Raw genomic sequence first — 17,288 nt, 5'->3', positions numbered from 1 at the left:
TCCTTGGCAAAATGGCTGACTCTAGTACTGGGGCAACAAATATACAAGATGAGCCTTGAGCACCTTGTAGGGCCAGAAAGTAAGAAGGTGCTCAAAAACAAACAAAAAATTGATGGGTGTATGTCAAAGAGCCATGGGAACCAACTGAAGGAACTCCCAATGGCCAAAGCTGGAATAATTTGAGCAAAAATTGAATTAAATAGTGTTGGATTATACCTCAAAGCATAAAATAAATACCCATGAGTCTTTAGTAACATAAATGATTGAATAAATTAACAAGTGGGGAAGAAGAGACAAATCTCCCTTACACAAGCATTCCAAATAAATTATATAGAGACTCTACCCTAAAGTAGGGGTGCCATATCTTACCACCCCTTAAGTATGTGCTGTGCATAGTGACTTACCTCTGAAAAGTAGATTATAGGAAAAGGTATTTAAAAAAATAGTAATTTTATAGTGGAAAAAACTGATGAACACTCAGCCAGGTGAACAAGGTCAACATAGTCACAAATCACATTCGCAGTAGGTACACTTGATATTGTTAAAAGTTCAGAAATAGCCAAAGTAAAACCAGTGAAACACCAAATTAGCAATTAGTAAAAGTTTATTGTGCACACAACCAAAAAGACAGTTTGCAAACTGGGTGCCCTCCAACCAAAACATGGATCGAGGCTCAGGATTATACTGTTATAAAGCACCTTTATATAGTGGGAAGACAGTGACTATTTATTCTTCATGGTGATTAGTTAACATTGGAGTTTTCTTAAATAATAAGGAATTGGTCATTGGTTACCTCATATCAACCTTGGGAAACAGTTCAAGTTTTGCTTAGAATTTTCAGAAGCGTAGGGAAGAAAAGACCCAGGTCAAGTTAGTCTTGCAAAATAAGAAATTTAAGTTTGGTTTGTGTGACCAAACTAGTTTTGTCCATGTAGGGAATTCTCAATGCTGTTCTCCATCTGTTTCTGATTTCAACAATATGATGTGATGTAAATGGCAACTTACCATTGTGGTCTTCCTCTCTAAAACCCATAATCCCAGTCTAATCATGAAAAGTCTTCAGACAAATTCTAATAGAGAGGCATCCTACAATATATTCAACCAGTATTCCTCAAAACTGTCAAGGTCATCAAAAATGAGGAAAGTCCAAGAAACTGTCATAGCTAAGAGGAGCCTCAGATATGACAAGTAAATGCAATGTAGTATACTCTATAGATCCTGAAACAGAAAAAAGAACATTATGTAAAAACTAAGGAAATCTCAATAAACTAGAGATTTCAATGAATAATAATGTGTCAATATTGGTTCATTAACTATGCTAAATGTACCATATCAATATAAGATGTTAATAATAAGAAACTGTTGGGGGAGGGGTAGTGTTATATATAGGATGTCTCTGTAATATCTGCTCAATTTTTCTGTAAGTCTAAAACTATTCTAACAAAGTTTGTTAATAAAAACTTTATATTTTATATTTAATATATTATGTTTATATTAAAAAGTAGAAATGAAAATATATTATCATTTACATAGCATTAAAAACATGAAATATGGAGAGATACATAGTTTCAGAAATACTGAAAACTATAATACATTACTGAGAGAAATTTTAAAAGTCCTAAATAAATGGAGATATATTTTGTTCCGGGACAGAAGTCCAAATGTTGTTAACGTGTTAATTCTCCTGAGATTGATCTACAGATTCAATAGAATACAGTCAAAATCTCAGTTTTTTGTTTTCTGGGTTTTTGTGTGTGTGTAGAATTTGACAAGCTAACTTTTATAAATATATGGGAATGCAGTGTATTTAGAAAAGTTAAAACAATTTTACAAAAGAAGAATAAAGTTGGAGGACTGATTTTAAGACATACTATAAAGCAACAGCTTTGAGGCAAGAATAAAATTTAATGAAATGGAATAGGGAGTCCAGAATTGACCACACACATGTACATGGTTAATGGATTTTTAACAAAAATGTCAATGTAGTTTAGATCAGAAAAGGACACTCCTTTAAAAAAAAAAAAAAAAGAAAAGAAAAAGACTTTCCTTTCAACAAAAGGTGCAGGCAAAATTGAATAGCCATATACAAAAAAATATGATGTTTGACTCATACCTCATACCATATGCAAAAGTTGATTCAAAATGAATCATAAACCTAAATGTTAGGTATAAAACTATTAAATTTCTAGAAAAATAGGGTTACATAAAAATTTCTTAAGGTACAAAAAAATAAACTATAAGAAAAATTAATGTATTGCATTTCATCAAAAATAAATTTTTCTTTCTAATAAACATTGTTAATATAATAGAAAGCAAACCACAGACCATGAAGTAATATTAGCAAAAAAAATGTATTTCATAAAGGATATCTTCTTTTTAAAAATTTTTTTTAAATGTTTTATTTATTTTTGAGACAGAGCATGAGCATGAGCAGGGGACGGGCAGAGAGAGAGGGAGACACAGAATCTGAAGCAGGCTCCAGTCTCCGAGCTGTCAGCACACAGCCTGACGCAGGGTTCAAACCCACAAACCGTGAGATCATGGCCCGAGCTGAAGTTGGATGCTTAACCAACTGAGCCACCCAGGAGCCCCAATAAAGGATATCTTCTCATTTCCAGAATATAAAAAGAACTGTTAGGAAGGCAAACAACCTGACTTTTTAAATAATAGGAAAATATTTTAACAAACATTTCACCAAAACAATATACAAATTCATGTAAGTTCATGAAAACAGGTTCAGTATCATTAGTTGTTAGGGATATTCAGGTTCAATAAGATCCCAGCACACAGCTTAAAGAATGGCTAACATTCAACAGACTGGCAATACCAAATGTTGGTGGGGATGTGGAGAAACAAATTCTTATACACACTGATAAGAATTGAAAACTGTACATCTACTTTGAAAACAATTAGGCAGTTTCTTATAAAATTAGACATACACTTACCATGTGACCCAGCAATTCTTCTCTTTGGTATTTACCCAAGTGAAATGAAAACATATGTCCATACAAAGACTTGCATATAAATGTCCATAGGAGCCATATTCACAATAGCTCCAAACTGGAATATCCAGACAGGTGAATGAACAAATTATTGTACATAAAAAAAAAAAAAATGAAAACTAATCAACAGTTACAAAAAATGGGCTTATACAATATCTCAAAGTCATTATGCTAAACAAGAATATCAGATGCAAGTGTATGTAATGTAGGTTTCCATTTAATGAGATGCTAGAAAATATAAATCTAATCTGCATGGACAGCAGATCAGTGGTTGCCTGGGGCTAGGGTTTGGGGCTAGAAACTGCATGAGGTGGGGCACAAGGAAACTTTTCAGGTGATGGAAGTATACTGTATAATGATTATGATGGTAGTTACGTGGATGAGTCATTTGTCAAAACTCATCAAATGTACATTTTAAAATGAGTGCATTTTATTGTATATGAACTATACCTTTTAAAGTTAATTTTTTTGAAAAATACAGAAAACCCCTTTCTATGTGTTCCTTTTGCATTTAAAGTAAAAAAAATGGAGGGAGGAAAAAATAAGGAAAAGCTAAGAGATGCACCAAATACTCCCCACCCAACACTCCTCCACAACTAAGCAGGACATTTTTTTTTTTTTTATTTAAAAAATTTTTTTGATGTTTATTTATTTTTGAGAGACAGAGAGAGTACAAAGCGGGGGAGGGGTAGAGAGAGAGGGGGACACAGAATCCGAAGCAGGCCACAGACTCTGAACTGTCAGTACAGAGCCTGACACAGGGCCCGCGAATGGTGAGATCATGACCTGAGCCAAAGGCGATGCTTAACCGACTGAGCCATCCAGGTGCCCCATCTCTCTCAACAATTGAAGCTGAGATCTTGTGAGTGGTGGCTACCTTTTTAAAAGGACACTTTCCTTGCTTTCACATGGAAAATAATTGCTAGGAGAGAAAAGATGACCTTCTTGTGGGCGGCAATTCCAATCTGTAGGATTCCCTTTTTAAGCAGGACATTTTTTAAGAATCAGAGAAATTGTGTTTAATTGGTTACATTTGTCTCATATGGTTCACAGGAAAAATTTTCAATTAGAGCAAGAGAATTTGTAAATGTAACCCAGGCCCAGGAAAGAGACAAATTGCTATTTAGTATAATAAGGCCAAGGTTTTTATTTTGGAAGAAATAACATATAAATTTCAGGATTCTTGAGACTAAGTAATCTTGAGAAAAGAATCCTTTTTTTTTTTCAGTAGCTAAATGTATGTGTTCTTAGACTATTAGACAGCAAAATGAGCGACAGCCATCGCTGATGGAGAATTGGAACCAGACTTGAGGTACCCTTTTCCTCCTCTGCATCCTCCATTAGTGACACCCCAGAGCACATTCCTTTTTCCTCCAGAGCCCACTGAAGCTTGGGCAGCTGACCATGTTTTGATATCCAAATACAGCCTGAGTGGGCAAAAGGAAGGAGGTAACTGGAGTTAAAACTTTATTTTAGAATGAGCGAGAAATGACAACATGCCAATAAATCATGTGACCACAGGGCAGGAACCCAGCCCACAGAGGGAGGAAGGACACTGCAAAATTTGATGGTGAACAGGGTGTGGATCCAGGGAGTGGGGAAGAATTGGGGCCATTAATAAATTCATTGCAATCAGCCCTCGTGGGTGTAGTTAGTCATGTCCCTCCCATGTGCAAAATCTGCTCAGACCCTTTCCAAGACATGTAAGTTTTTATCAGGTATGGCCTTGGGCTCAAAGTTCTGACACAAATCATGTCAGTTCCCTGAGCAAAAACTTCTAGTCACTTCCCAGTGCATTTAGAATGGTGGACCATATTCTTCACAATCTGGCCGCAACCTCCTTTCCAACATCAATCCCTACTTATATTCAGCCTCCTCCCCAGAGAGCCAATATCTAGCATTCCTTGATTACTTAACCATCAACTTACCTAACACATCATGCTCTTTCGTGTGTTCATGCCTCACACTGGCTCTTCTCACTTCCTTTACCCCCTTTGGGCAAACAGCAGTTCATTTCTATCGCTATACCATGAGCTCTGTGAGGGAGAGAAATAAAACTGATTTGTATTTGTATCCTTAGTGCCTGGTACAGAGTAAATACCCAGTAGATGTCTGTTAAATGAACTGAAGTGCTCAATCATAAAAAATGGAGGCTTTTGTTCATACAGAATTTAACTGAGTCACATGTCATAACTCTCCCTCCCTAGGTCATCTGGAAATCTGGAATCAGAAATAAAATTCTAACGTAAATGTTGCTTAGTAAGTAAGCGATGGCATTCAAGTTATAATTTATGCAACTAGATATAGGCGTTCTTTTGCTGGACTATCATATCTCTATGCCTGTTTTTTCTACTCACTGTCTGTTTATCCAAGAGGACTGAGAATCAGTTTTTAGAAGCCCCAATCTTTTTGGTTTGTACTTCAGTGTACCAAGTTTGGGGAAAGAAATGGGGGAGGCTTAAAACACAGTTATAACATGACAGAGAAAGAAAGGGAACAAAAGAATGTGTAGGGGATGATTAAGTGCTTCTGAATTTACACAGTGAAATATGGACAGTTTAAATGTCTTTGCTATTTGCTTCTTTTCAAACTGTGAGCGGTTTCAAACACCCCATGCTGCTCCAAGATTAATTGAGTTCTGCATGCTTTTGGCTTGCTCCGGGTACCAAGGAGAAAGGATTTCCACAGAACCTCTATTTACCATAGCAAAGAGATTATCTCATTAATGTATGATTAATAGCCATTTGTGAAGTGATTAATTAGTCATTTTGACAATAAATGGAGCCTCTGTATGCAGCTTTGCTGGACTCCAAGTTTCACATGTAGAAGAAAAAGAGGGAATGTCTTGCTTCTCCTTGTTTCCTTCCTGCACCAAGACTGGAAAAATCCAAAGGCCTTTGCATATTCTGGTCTTGTCGGATTTCATCTGGTTTGTCTTTAAGAACAACAGCCCTGAAATGGAAGCTCTCCAGCATGATTGATGGCTTCTTTTTCTATCTGCAAGTTGGAAATACAGAAAAGGATTTTCCCCCCGTAGATCTTACTGCTTATTGGTACAAGAGTTATTTCCACTTTGCGGCAGAATTGATTTGCAACATTGGTGTATGAGTTTGTATATTTTTCTCACTGGCCCGTCACAAAGTATAAGTCAGCAAGTCTCCTGCAGTATGATGGATTATGTAGCCAGGAGCCTCCTAGGAATGTTTCCATTAAAAGGATGAGCATATTGTCATTAACTTTTTGGGACTGGTATCATCCAAATTCTGTACCTTGACATTTCACAAACTATATCATTTACTAGTGCTCATTTTCCTCACATCCAATACTACTCGTTGGATTTTGGGTAGATTCCTACATCTCTGATTGCACACTCTGTAAAATAAAGACATTAGAAAAACACTAAAGGATCAATAGCAGTAGGCCTAAGTTTGCTTCTTGCTTCCTTCCAAATAAAGGCATTTATTTGATGCAACAGAGGAAAAGAAAAAAGAGAGTGGGGTGGAACACCTGCTTATCTAAACCGTTACAAAGAATCACTCATTTCATGGTAAACTGAAGCTTCTTAAGAACTTAATTAACCAAAATTAACATAGGAGCAGAAAAATCAAACCTAAAACTCCTGCCTTCTAGTGTATAGTTAAAACCACTTGATAGCATAAAAACTCTCATCCCCTCCTTTCTTTCTATCTTACCTTTCTTCCATCTGTATATAATTTGGTGTAGGATGATGTATGTGTGAAGGAGGGAAGGTGCACTACCAGAACAAATTTGAGTAAAACTAAATAAATAAAACAATGTAATGGAATACATATAAAAAATAAAAACGTGATGTGTCTGAGAGAGGCATCCGAGTGATTAAAAAAACAACTATCTTTGGATGATGACAAAACTCGGTTGGGATCTTGGGTTCACCAGTTTCTAATTGCATAGCACGAACACGTAAGGATTTCTTAATCCTCAATTTCATCTGCAGACATACTAGTAGTATCTACTTCACAGGTTGTCATGAATATTATGAGATTAAGATTAGGGGCGCCTGGGTGGCTCAGTCGGTTAAGCGTCCGACTTCAGCTCAGGTCACGATCTCGCGGTCCGTGAGTTCGAGCCCCTTGTTGGGCTCTGGGCTGATGGCTCAGAGCCTGGAGCCTGCTTCCGATTCTGTGTCTCCCTCTCTCTCTGCCCCTCCCCCATTCATGCTCTGTCTCTCTCTGTCTCAAAAATAAATAAACGTTAAAAAAAAAAAAGATTAAATAACTTGTATTTAATTTTGTAGCAGTATTTTGCATCATTTAGAGACACAACATGCCTACATAGCTTCTTGTGCGACCATGTAGATGTAGTTAAATGCAACAGTCCAAGGGCTCTGGGGGCCTCTCGGGACTCCTGAAGAAAGATCTACAGCCTCTAAACAACCAAAGTCTAAACTGGCGACAGATGGAGAAAAGTCCTACTGTTCAAAACATCTTATACACAAGCCTGACTTTAGTCAACACCTTTCTGGAAAATATTTCAGACTGAAAAATGTATTTTTAAGTAAGTGACCGGTTATTTTTTCCAGGTTAACAGTTACACAGAAAAGCACACTCTACATCGCCAGTTATTCCAAATACACATGGCCATATTACCATTTTCCAAAACTGTATGACTCAGGAGGGGAAGTGAGAGGCCCTGGGAATAAAGAACTCAAAGACTATAGCTAATAACTTTCCCTATCATTTGAAGATATATTTTCTTTTCACGTTTTAACATATCTGACTGAAATCAGAAATGCCTTATAATCAGTGGCGGGTCTTAGTTTAATTGGCAGCATCTTTTATTCCTTAATGGAACATAAACCATTAGTGTGGCTTATAATTGATGAAGTATTAGATTTGATGAAATATATTAAGTGGCTTGCATCTACACGAGCTGATACTGCCACGGAATTCTCAGGGGTTCCATTAGGTGACCTCTGAAGGGCACTATCTGAAAGGACCACCATGGGACAACAGAGCACATGTCTAGCCTCTGCAAACCACTTGCCATTTTGTAATCAATATTTTAAGGTGAAAGAGCTGTTAAGGATTTTGGTGGCAGAATATGCCTCAATTTAATAACAATCTCATTGGGAAGAGTGTTAGATAGAGTAGCAACTTTTTCCAACATCTAATAATAGCTTCTATACAAAGCCCCAATGAATATGTATTACAAAGCATATACTATCATGCCATCTTCTGAGATAGGCATGGTAAACTTAATAAGAATTAATAGACTATTTCATTGTCACTTGACAACTTCCATTACCAAATTTGCCATAAAACTACATTATATATCTCCAAGAAAACTCAATCAAAATCATATCCAAGTCATGCTGTTATTTTATGTAACTCCAAGCCAGCAATAAATATCTTTTGATTTTTTGACTTGCTCTAAGTGTTTGAAATCAAATGAAGTAAGTATTGCCGGTAAAGCATCTACTTGACATCTTCCATTTTATACTTAACATTTCTTAAGCCTTTGAATTCAGTCCTCCAGGAATTTTTCTTTAACTTAAGAAATTTCTAGCTGTATTCTTACTTTTTTTTTTGCAACTGATACAGATGACATCATGACAGGATCACATACACTATTTATAAATGGATAAGAAAATGAGCTTTATCTTTGGCATGAACGATTCCTGTTTTGTTACAAGGAAGAATTTTATAGCAGTAAAGATTTTCTAATAATGAGACAAGTTGGTGAAGAATGTGTTCAATCATCTTTTCTTTCAAATAGAATTTACTTTTCATATCTAGTACTTAGGATTTATCTAACTATAGGTAGAGAGTAAAGCAGGTTTTAAATCTCTATCTAAATCATTACTATGTTTTAATTCAATGAGAGACATTCACTTACCAAAATCTCTAGTAAGTAGAACTCTCAGAAAACAAAGAATAAAATTTGTCTTTCTTGCATTATGTAACTTAAATAAAAACTGGGAAGATCAAATAGACCCCAAATTAGTAATATATTATACTCCTTAAAAATGTTCAGAGATGGGACTCCTGGGTGGCTCAATAGGTTAAGTGTCCGACTCTTGGTTTCAGTCAGGTCATGATCTCATAGTTGGTGAGTCTGAGCCCCCCCATCAAGCTCAGCACTGACTGTGTCGAGCCTGCTAGGGATTCTCTCTCTCTCTCTCTCTCTCTCTCTCTCTCTCTCTCTCTCTTTCTCGCTCTCGCTCTCACTCTCGCTCTTCCTCTGCCCCTCCCTGCTCTCTCTCTCTCAAAATAAATAAATAAAGTTAAAAATGAATAAATATAAATATGAATGTTCAGAGATGGGAAATAAAGAGGGATTCTCCTGTTAAGCTAGAAAGCAATGATAAAACACAATAAGCCAATTTCAGTCTTATATTTAAAAGGCTGTCCTTAATAATAGTAAAACTAGCAGGATGAGTGGAATTAAACTGTGCTCAATCAACAGCAAGAGGTTGCCACTCCAAAATCAAGATCAAATTTAGGAAAATGGGAATTCCAGAGTCATTTGTAATTTGGATAATTATCTACAATGGACTTGAATTATGTAATTACTCTATGGATCACCCTAATCTTAGTCATATTCACTCATTCAGGTATTCACTGAGAATATTTAAAATCACTGGAGTGGCATTTTCAATATTTGCTATGTTTTTTTTTTTTTTTTTTTTCATTAGAAAGTGTATTTGTGGGATGCCTGGGTGGCTCAGTCAGAGCGTCCGAATCTTGATTTCAGCTCAGGTCATGTGCTCACAGGCTCTGCCCTGACAGCATGGAGCCTGCTTGGGATTCCCTCCCTCTCTTTCCCTCTCTTCCCCTCCCCCATAAATAAACATTTTAAAAAAAGAACATGTATTTGCAGGGTGCGGTGTGTGTGTGTTTAGCTACATCAGTCATGTAATGATAACAAAACTCTATCCACCACTCAAAACCCACTTGATTTCCCACCCAATCACTCAGAGTCACTGACAAATGATGAATCTCGTTCACTTATGACTTTATGATCTGTTTTATCTTAGTAATCTTCTCTTGGCTCAACAGCCTTCTATGTGTGTTTTTATCCAAATAAGTTCACTTAGTTTTAGCCTACTTAGGCTCATATCCCTCCTTGGAATTCTGAAGAAATCTAAGGACCCTGTCCTTTCAGAAATGCTTGTGAGTTCGCACGGACTGAATCTCCACACAATCTCAATGGACATGAGGCTTTTAACACAGTGGGAAAGCCAGGTGAGATGAGAAGGGTAGGTCTCTGGCACATGGGGACAGCACATGTCCATCTGATTTTTGCCATGTGACACTGTGGCACCACCGTGGGTCTTCTTCTCTAAAAGATTGTAATTCACATCTTTATGTGAAATCTTCAGACTTTTAATGTTAATAACTAATTCATTTTTTTAAAACATAGGATAGGCCAAATGAACGCATTTTAGAGCTCTTTGTGACTAGTGAGCCTTCAGGTAAACAGTGCCTGCCCGGGGACTCCAGCTTAAGACCCCTTATCTCAGCAGTAGAATTGCTACAGTTATTGCTAGAAGAACTGTTCCCACCTAGCCTTTGGAAAGGGGGGGGAACTGACAACAACAAGTTTCAATTCAGTAACTTGTGGGGTGATATTGAGGGATTCCTCTGTTCATACGGAATTTCCCATGATCTCAAATACGTAGTCCAATATTTCTTTTTTATATAATTTTTAAATGATTTTATTATTTATTTATTTATTTATTTATATTTTATTTTATTTTATTTTTTTTAATATCTGAAATTTATTGTCAAATTGGTTTCCATACAACACCCAATGCTCATCCCAAAAGATGTATTTATTTTTGAGAGAGAAAGAGAGAGTGTGTGAGCAGGGGAGGGGCAGAAAGAGAGGAGCACGGAGTATGTGAAGTGGACTCTGTGTTGACAGCAGAGAGCCTGCTCCTGGGGCTGGAACTCACGAACAATGAGACCATGACCTGAGCCGAAGGATGTGTTCTGTTCCCACAGCCATGGCACACACAATATATATATTTATTTAAAACTTATTGTTTCCAGACTCTGTGCTAGGGCACTGGAGATGCAAAAACAATAAGCACAGTCTTTCTCCTGCAGGCAACCATAGTCTAGTAAGATTAGAGACATATAAAGAATTTACTGTAGGAGCGCCTGGGTGGCTCAGTGGGTTAAGCGGTCTGACTCTTGATTTTGGTTCAGGTCATGATCTCCCGGTTCGTGAATTCGAGCTCCACATTGGGCTATGTACTCTCAGTGCAGAGCCTGCTTTGGATTCTCTGTCTCCCTCTCTTTCTGCCCCTCACTCTCTCTCTCTTTCTCTCTCTCTCTCTGTCTCAAAAAATAAAAAAAAGAATTTATTGTATGATGTAAGTGATTTTCAAAGGGATTTGTTCTTATTTATTATCAGAAAAATGGGTTAGTAAGTAATAGGCACGAAGCTACAAAGGTTTAAGAAGTCATACAGCTTCTCAAGGTCAAAGTTCCTGATGCATTTTTTTTTTCTGTTTTTCAGTGTAAGTGACATTTTAATACCTATTCTATCAAGGTAAAACAGAAACATGGAAAAGATAGAGGACAACTCCACATGGGGATTTATGATTTCACAGAAGAGCAAATTCCTAGAAAGAAGTCACCAAGCAGAGGAGAGGAAATGTGTTGCAGACTGAAGGAGGAAATTGTGTGCTGGCAAAGAGGAGGGAAACAGTACAGAGCAAGACAGTGCCTTGGAAAGTAGCAAGGAGCTTTATGTGTCTGAAGTGAAGGTACAGGATTGTGGCTACAAAGGTGGGCTGGGGCCTTGAATGTTCTGCATGTGGTCCCAAGGAGTTTGAGTTTTTCCTGTTCAAGATGGTTAGGAGTAGGGTAGCGAAATGATGACTTCAAGATAATTCAAATGACTCCATATGTCCCGTTTCTTCATGGCAGTTAGGCCACTGAGTCTCATCATAAGCCACCCCACTTTTGGGGTGGCCCATCTCTATACACAGCAATGTGTACAAGCAGCTTGGCCCTATTCCCCATGAGGTTTTACTTTCTTGAGCCTGCTTTCAAGCTGGTGGAACCAAAATAGCAGCGAACTGCATTTTCAGATTAAACCGAATTAAGGGAGGAAAAAGAAAGAAAAGTAAAAACAGGTGTATTTGCTGTCAGTGAGAGAAGAAAGGAACAAGTTAAGTGAGTCCACATGGAGAGACATTTGAAATGAAACTCAAGAACTGGCCTCATATAGAGAGAGACACAAAAACCTGAACTCCTTTGCTCTGTCTGATTACTTCTGCAATAACTTGCTAGTTTTATTTAGGAATCTCTCTAGCTGGGGATGGAGTCTCTTATATCCGTCAAGTGCTGGCACTATATAAATGAAATAGCATTATAAAACAAAAGACAGATATCTGCACCTAGGCATATTAATGAGGCGCTAACATCTTGCTGCATTTTCAGAATTCATAACGAGCTTTCTCGCTGCCAAGTGCACAGTGGCACAGCATAGGTAACGTGTGTGCAATCACACCTTTAAAATAAATGCAGTCCATTAATCAAATATGACCCAGGGTAGCAGGGAAGAGAAATCTTGAAAATATGATTTTTATTTTATTGCTCGCCCCTCGGTGCAGGTTTTGGCTCCCTGCCGTCCACTGATGGAGAGCTATTCCATGTGACACGGGGCCAGAAGCTGATTCCAAGGGAACCTGCTGTGTTTCTTCGGTTCCTTTAAAAAAAGAACACAGTATTTTGAAAGTCAACTGAGTTCAGACTTTCTCCCATGCACTTAGCTGCATATTAATAGAGCCCAAACCTTGTCAGAGAGAGGCTGTGTTACAGGGTAAAGGGGAAGGAAGATCACCCTAGGAGCCAAGACCATTCCTGTAGTTCCATTCATACCTGAAAACTTAAGGATTGCCCCCTCCCCAGCAGGTCAGGGCTTTCTGCTGCCTTTCCAAAAGCATGGGCCTTCTCCATAATTTTTTCACCTTGATACAAGGGAAGTAGCCACTTCAGAAATCCCAAAGCTTTCTGACTGTTGTCTCAAGATCATGCCTGGTTGATATCTAGGCTAAAGTTCACAATAAACCTTATTCTATTACAGAGGGGGTAACTGTAGCCTCCCCAAAACTTGGCTTAAAATTTGTATTGTAACTGTATACAGTTAATGCATGATGACATAAACTTTTTTATGTTTATTTATATATATTTGAGAGAGAGAGAGAGAGAGAGTGAGCATAAGTGGGGGAGGGGCAGAGAAAAGGGGAGAGAGAATCCCAAGTAGGCTACATTCTGTCAGCACAGATCCTGATGTGGGGCTTGATCTCACAAGCTCACCGTAAGCTCATGACCTGAACCAGAATCAAGAGTCAGACGCTTAACTGACTGAGCCACCCAGGAGCGCTGATGACATAAACTTAATCTTCCCACTGTTTGATTTAAGTTTTCTTCTAAGAAATAGAATTATAGTAAAAAAAAATCATAGCTAAGCATTAATAATATATGATATAATCACATAATGTGTATTATATGTAATATATCATAATATATTTATGTATTATTATTTATTATAACTATACTGGGATACTAGAGTATGCTTCTCAGTAACTTATAGCATAAGTAGACAAAAAATGGTAAGGGTATAGAAGATTGGACAGCAAGATGAATCAATATGAACTAATTGGCACAAGAGCACTGTATCCAACAAATACAATTTACACATCCTTTTCCACACTTATGTAGAATACATTTACCAAGTTCAACCGTATGGTTCACCATGAAGTAGGCTCCAGTACATTTCAAAGACTTTTAATCATTCAGAATATATTTTTTTACACAACAAAACTGAGGCAGAATTCATTAACAAAAAAATAACTTCTAAAAACACAAATGTTTGGAACAGATACATATAAGTAACTGAGGGGTCAAAGAAGAAATTACAATGGAAATTAGAAAATATTTTTAATTGATAAAAAATATGATATATTAAAACGTGTGGGTATAGTTACAATAGCATATACAGGACATCTTACATCATATCCTTTTTTATACTTACTAGAAAAGATGAAATTTAGTGATCTAAATATCAGTCTCAAAAAAATGCAACAAATTATGCTTGAAGGACGGAAATAATAAAGATATCAGCAGAAGTTAACTAAACAAAAACATATTTGCAATAGAGAAAATCAACAAGCCAAAAATTAATCTTTTGAAAAATAAACCTATGTAAGATAAATAAGCCTGATAAATCTCAAGAAGATTGATCAAGAAAAAGAAGGTAAAAATTATCCACATGATATATGAAACCAGGAGCATCATAATGTACCCTACAGAAAGTAAGGATAATTAAAAGGATATTAAAAATATATGTATGCCAACAATTAGTAATTTCAATGAAATGTATAAAATCCTAGAAAAACATACCTTACCAAAGCTGACACAAGAAATCTACAAAGTAAATACACACATATAGACACACAGTAAAACCTTGTTTTGAGAACATAATTCATTCCAGAAATATGTTTGTAATCCAAAGCACTCACATATGAAAGCAAATTTCAAGAACCATTGGCTCAGTTGTAATCATGTGACATTCAGCATCATGTACTACTTGTATTGCAAGACATTGCTCATTTATCAAGTTAAAATTCATTAGAAATGTTTGTTGGGGGGGGGGGGGTGCCTGGGTGGCTCAGTCAGTTAGGCGGCCGACTTCGGCTCAGGTCATGATCTCATGGTCTGTGAGTTCTAGCCCCGCGTCAGGCTCTGTGCTGACAGCTCAGAGCCTGGAGCCTGCTTCATATTCTGTGTCTCCCTCTCTCTGACCCTCCCCTGTTCATGCTCTGTCTCTCCCTGTCTCAAAAATAAATAAACGTTAAAAAAAAATTAAAAAAAAAAAAAAAAAAAGAAATGTTTGTGGGGCACCTGGGTGACTCAATCAGTTAAGTGTCTGACTTCAGCTCAGGTCATGATCGCTCGGTTCATGGGTTCAAACCCTGCATTGGACTCTGTGCTGACAGCTCAGAGCCTGGAGCCTGCTTCGGATTCTGTGTCTCCCTCTCTCTGTGCCCCTTCCCCCACTCGCTGTCTCTGTCTGTCTCTCAAAAATGAATAAACGCTAGAAAAAATAAAAAAAAAATTGTTTGCTCATCTTGCAGAACACTCACGGAACAAGTTACTCACAATACAAGGTTTTACATTTTAAGCCTTCCCAAAAAGAATCTTCAAACTCAGATAGCTAGCAAGGAATTCTTCGTTTAGGGAAGAAATAGCACCAATCTGAATAAACTCTTCCGAAGAATAAAAAAAGAGGAAATACTTTGCAATTAATTTTATGAAGCCATCATAAACCAAACATTAGAAGATATCCAGGATTTTTTTAAGTTTTTATTTAAATTCCAGTTAGTTAACATGCACTGTAATATTAGCTTTAGGTGTACAATTTAGTGATTCAACACTTCCTTATGTCACCCTGTGCTTATCACAAGTGCCCTCCTTAATCCCCAACACCTATTTCACTCATGCCCCACCCATCTCCCATCTGGTAACCATCAGTTTGTTCTGTATAGTTAAGAGTCTGTTTCTTGGTTTGCCTCTTTCTCCCTCTCTTTTCTTCCCTAAGCTTGTTTGTTTTGTTTCTTAAATTCCACATATGAGTAAATCATATGGTATTTGTTTTTCTGTGACTTATTTCACTTAGTAATAATACTCTCTAGCTCCATCCACATAGTCGCAAATGGCAAGATTTCATTATTTTTGATGTCTGAGTAATCTTCCAGTGTGTGTGTGTGTGTGTGTGTGTGTGTGTGTGTGTACCATATCTTCTTTATCCATTTGTCAGTCAATGGCCATTTGGGCTTTTGTTTCCATAATTTGACTATTGTAGATAATGCTGCTATAAACATCAGGGTACATGGACCCCTTTAATTTGTATTTTCATATTCTTTGGGTAAATACCTAATAGTGCTATTGCTGGATTGTAGAATAGTTCAATGTTTAACTTTTTGAGGAACCTCCATGCTGTTTTCCACAGTGACTGCACCAGTTTGCATTCCCACCAACGGTGGAGGAGGGTTGCTCTTTCTCCACATCCTTGCCAACCCCTGTTTTTTTTTTGTATTATTTATTTTAGCCAATCTGATATGTGTGAGGTGATAGCTCATTGTAGTTTTGATTTGTATTTCTCTGATGATGAATGATGTTGAGCATCTTTTCATGTGGCCATCCATATGTCTGTGGGAAAATGTCCATTCATGTCTTTTGCCCATTTTAATTGGATTATTCAATTTTTGGATGTTGAGTTTTATAAGGATATTATAAGCACAAGACAATCTGTCTCATAAACATAGATCCTAAACAAATATTAATTAGCAAATTGATCCAAGTGACTCTTTTCCCAAATGTTTAATTGCTTATTTTTGACAGAGAGAGCACAAGTGGGAGAGGGGCAGAGAGAGAGGGAGACACAGAATCAGAAGCAGGCTCCAGGTTCGGAGCTGTCAGTGCAGAACCTGAGGCGGGGCTGGAACCCATGAACTGTGAGATCATGACCTGAGCCAAAGTCGGATGCTGAGCCATCCTGGCGCCCCAGCCAAGTGACTTTTTTTTGAGTTATGTTATGATTAAGTGAGTTTCTTGCAGGAATAAAAGGTTGCTTTGTGAAAATCAATCAACATAATTCATCATAGTTACAAAATGAAGGAGAAAACTCAAATGATCATCAATAGGTTTTTTTAAAAATGTGATGTCATACTTCTTTAAACTACCATAAGTAATGCTTAGCATCTAATAAGCACTTGAAATTATATTAGTTTGTTTCCTTTCCTCCCTGTCTCCATGGTTGTCTTCTTCCGATGTTACTCACAGATAATTAATAGATTAAACTCTACAGGAGATCAGCTATAATCACTTTCATTTGATCCTCAAACTCCATTTTCCCATTGACCATGAAATGAATTCTAAAGCTCTTACCCTGTCACCCAAATTGCTTCACCATATGGTTCAACTTATCTTTTCTGCCTCTGTTCTCAAGACTCCACCAAGTACTTTACATACCTTGATTTGTGCTTAGTTGAAAACAGCATCAGAACCAATGACGAGGCGCACCTGTGTTAGTTGGTTAAACATTCAATTCTTGATTTTTGCTTAGGTGATGATATCACAGTTCGTGGGATCAAGAACTGCCTGTGTGCATTCTCTCTCTCTCTCTCTCTCTCTCTCTCTCTCTCTCACACACACACACACACACAAATAAACAGATATTTTTAAAGGAACCAATGATGAATTCCCTGTAGAGAATTTGATGGGGACA

General features: G+C 37.2%; 1 long non-coding RNA gene across 6 annotated transcripts in view; it reads right to left on the bottom strand.

Annotated features, from left to right (window-relative positions):
• Window positions 1–673: 673 nt before the first annotated feature.
• The window catches only part of LOC132692349 (uncharacterized), a 202,127-nt gene continuing 185,512 nt past the window's right edge, over window positions 674–17,288 (bottom strand). For 4 of the 6 annotated variants that reach the window (XR_014137604.1, XR_014137600.1, XR_014137599.1 and 1 more), the window contains 3 exons: window positions 4,931–5,038; window positions 2,946–3,060; window positions 674–1,218 (listed from right to left, as the gene is read on the bottom strand). This is a non-coding gene — a long non-coding RNA (uncharacterized LOC132692349). Of the gene's footprint in view, window positions 1,219–2,945; window positions 3,061–4,112; window positions 4,430–4,930; window positions 5,039–12,564; window positions 12,705–17,288 lie in introns of those variants that run through there. The other 2 variants (XR_014137601.1, XR_014137603.1) reach the window with 2 other exon arrangements.

The sequence above is a fragment of the Panthera onca genome, chromosome B1 (genome assembly GCF_046562875.1).
Source record: "Panthera onca isolate mPanOnc1 chromosome B1, mPanOnc1 haplotype 2, whole genome shotgun sequence".
Taxonomy (NCBI): domain Eukaryota; kingdom Metazoa; phylum Chordata; class Mammalia; order Carnivora; family Felidae; genus Panthera; species Panthera onca.
The sequence above is the reverse complement of the archived record's forward strand: the minus strand, read 5'-3'. Positions and strand labels throughout refer to the sequence as shown.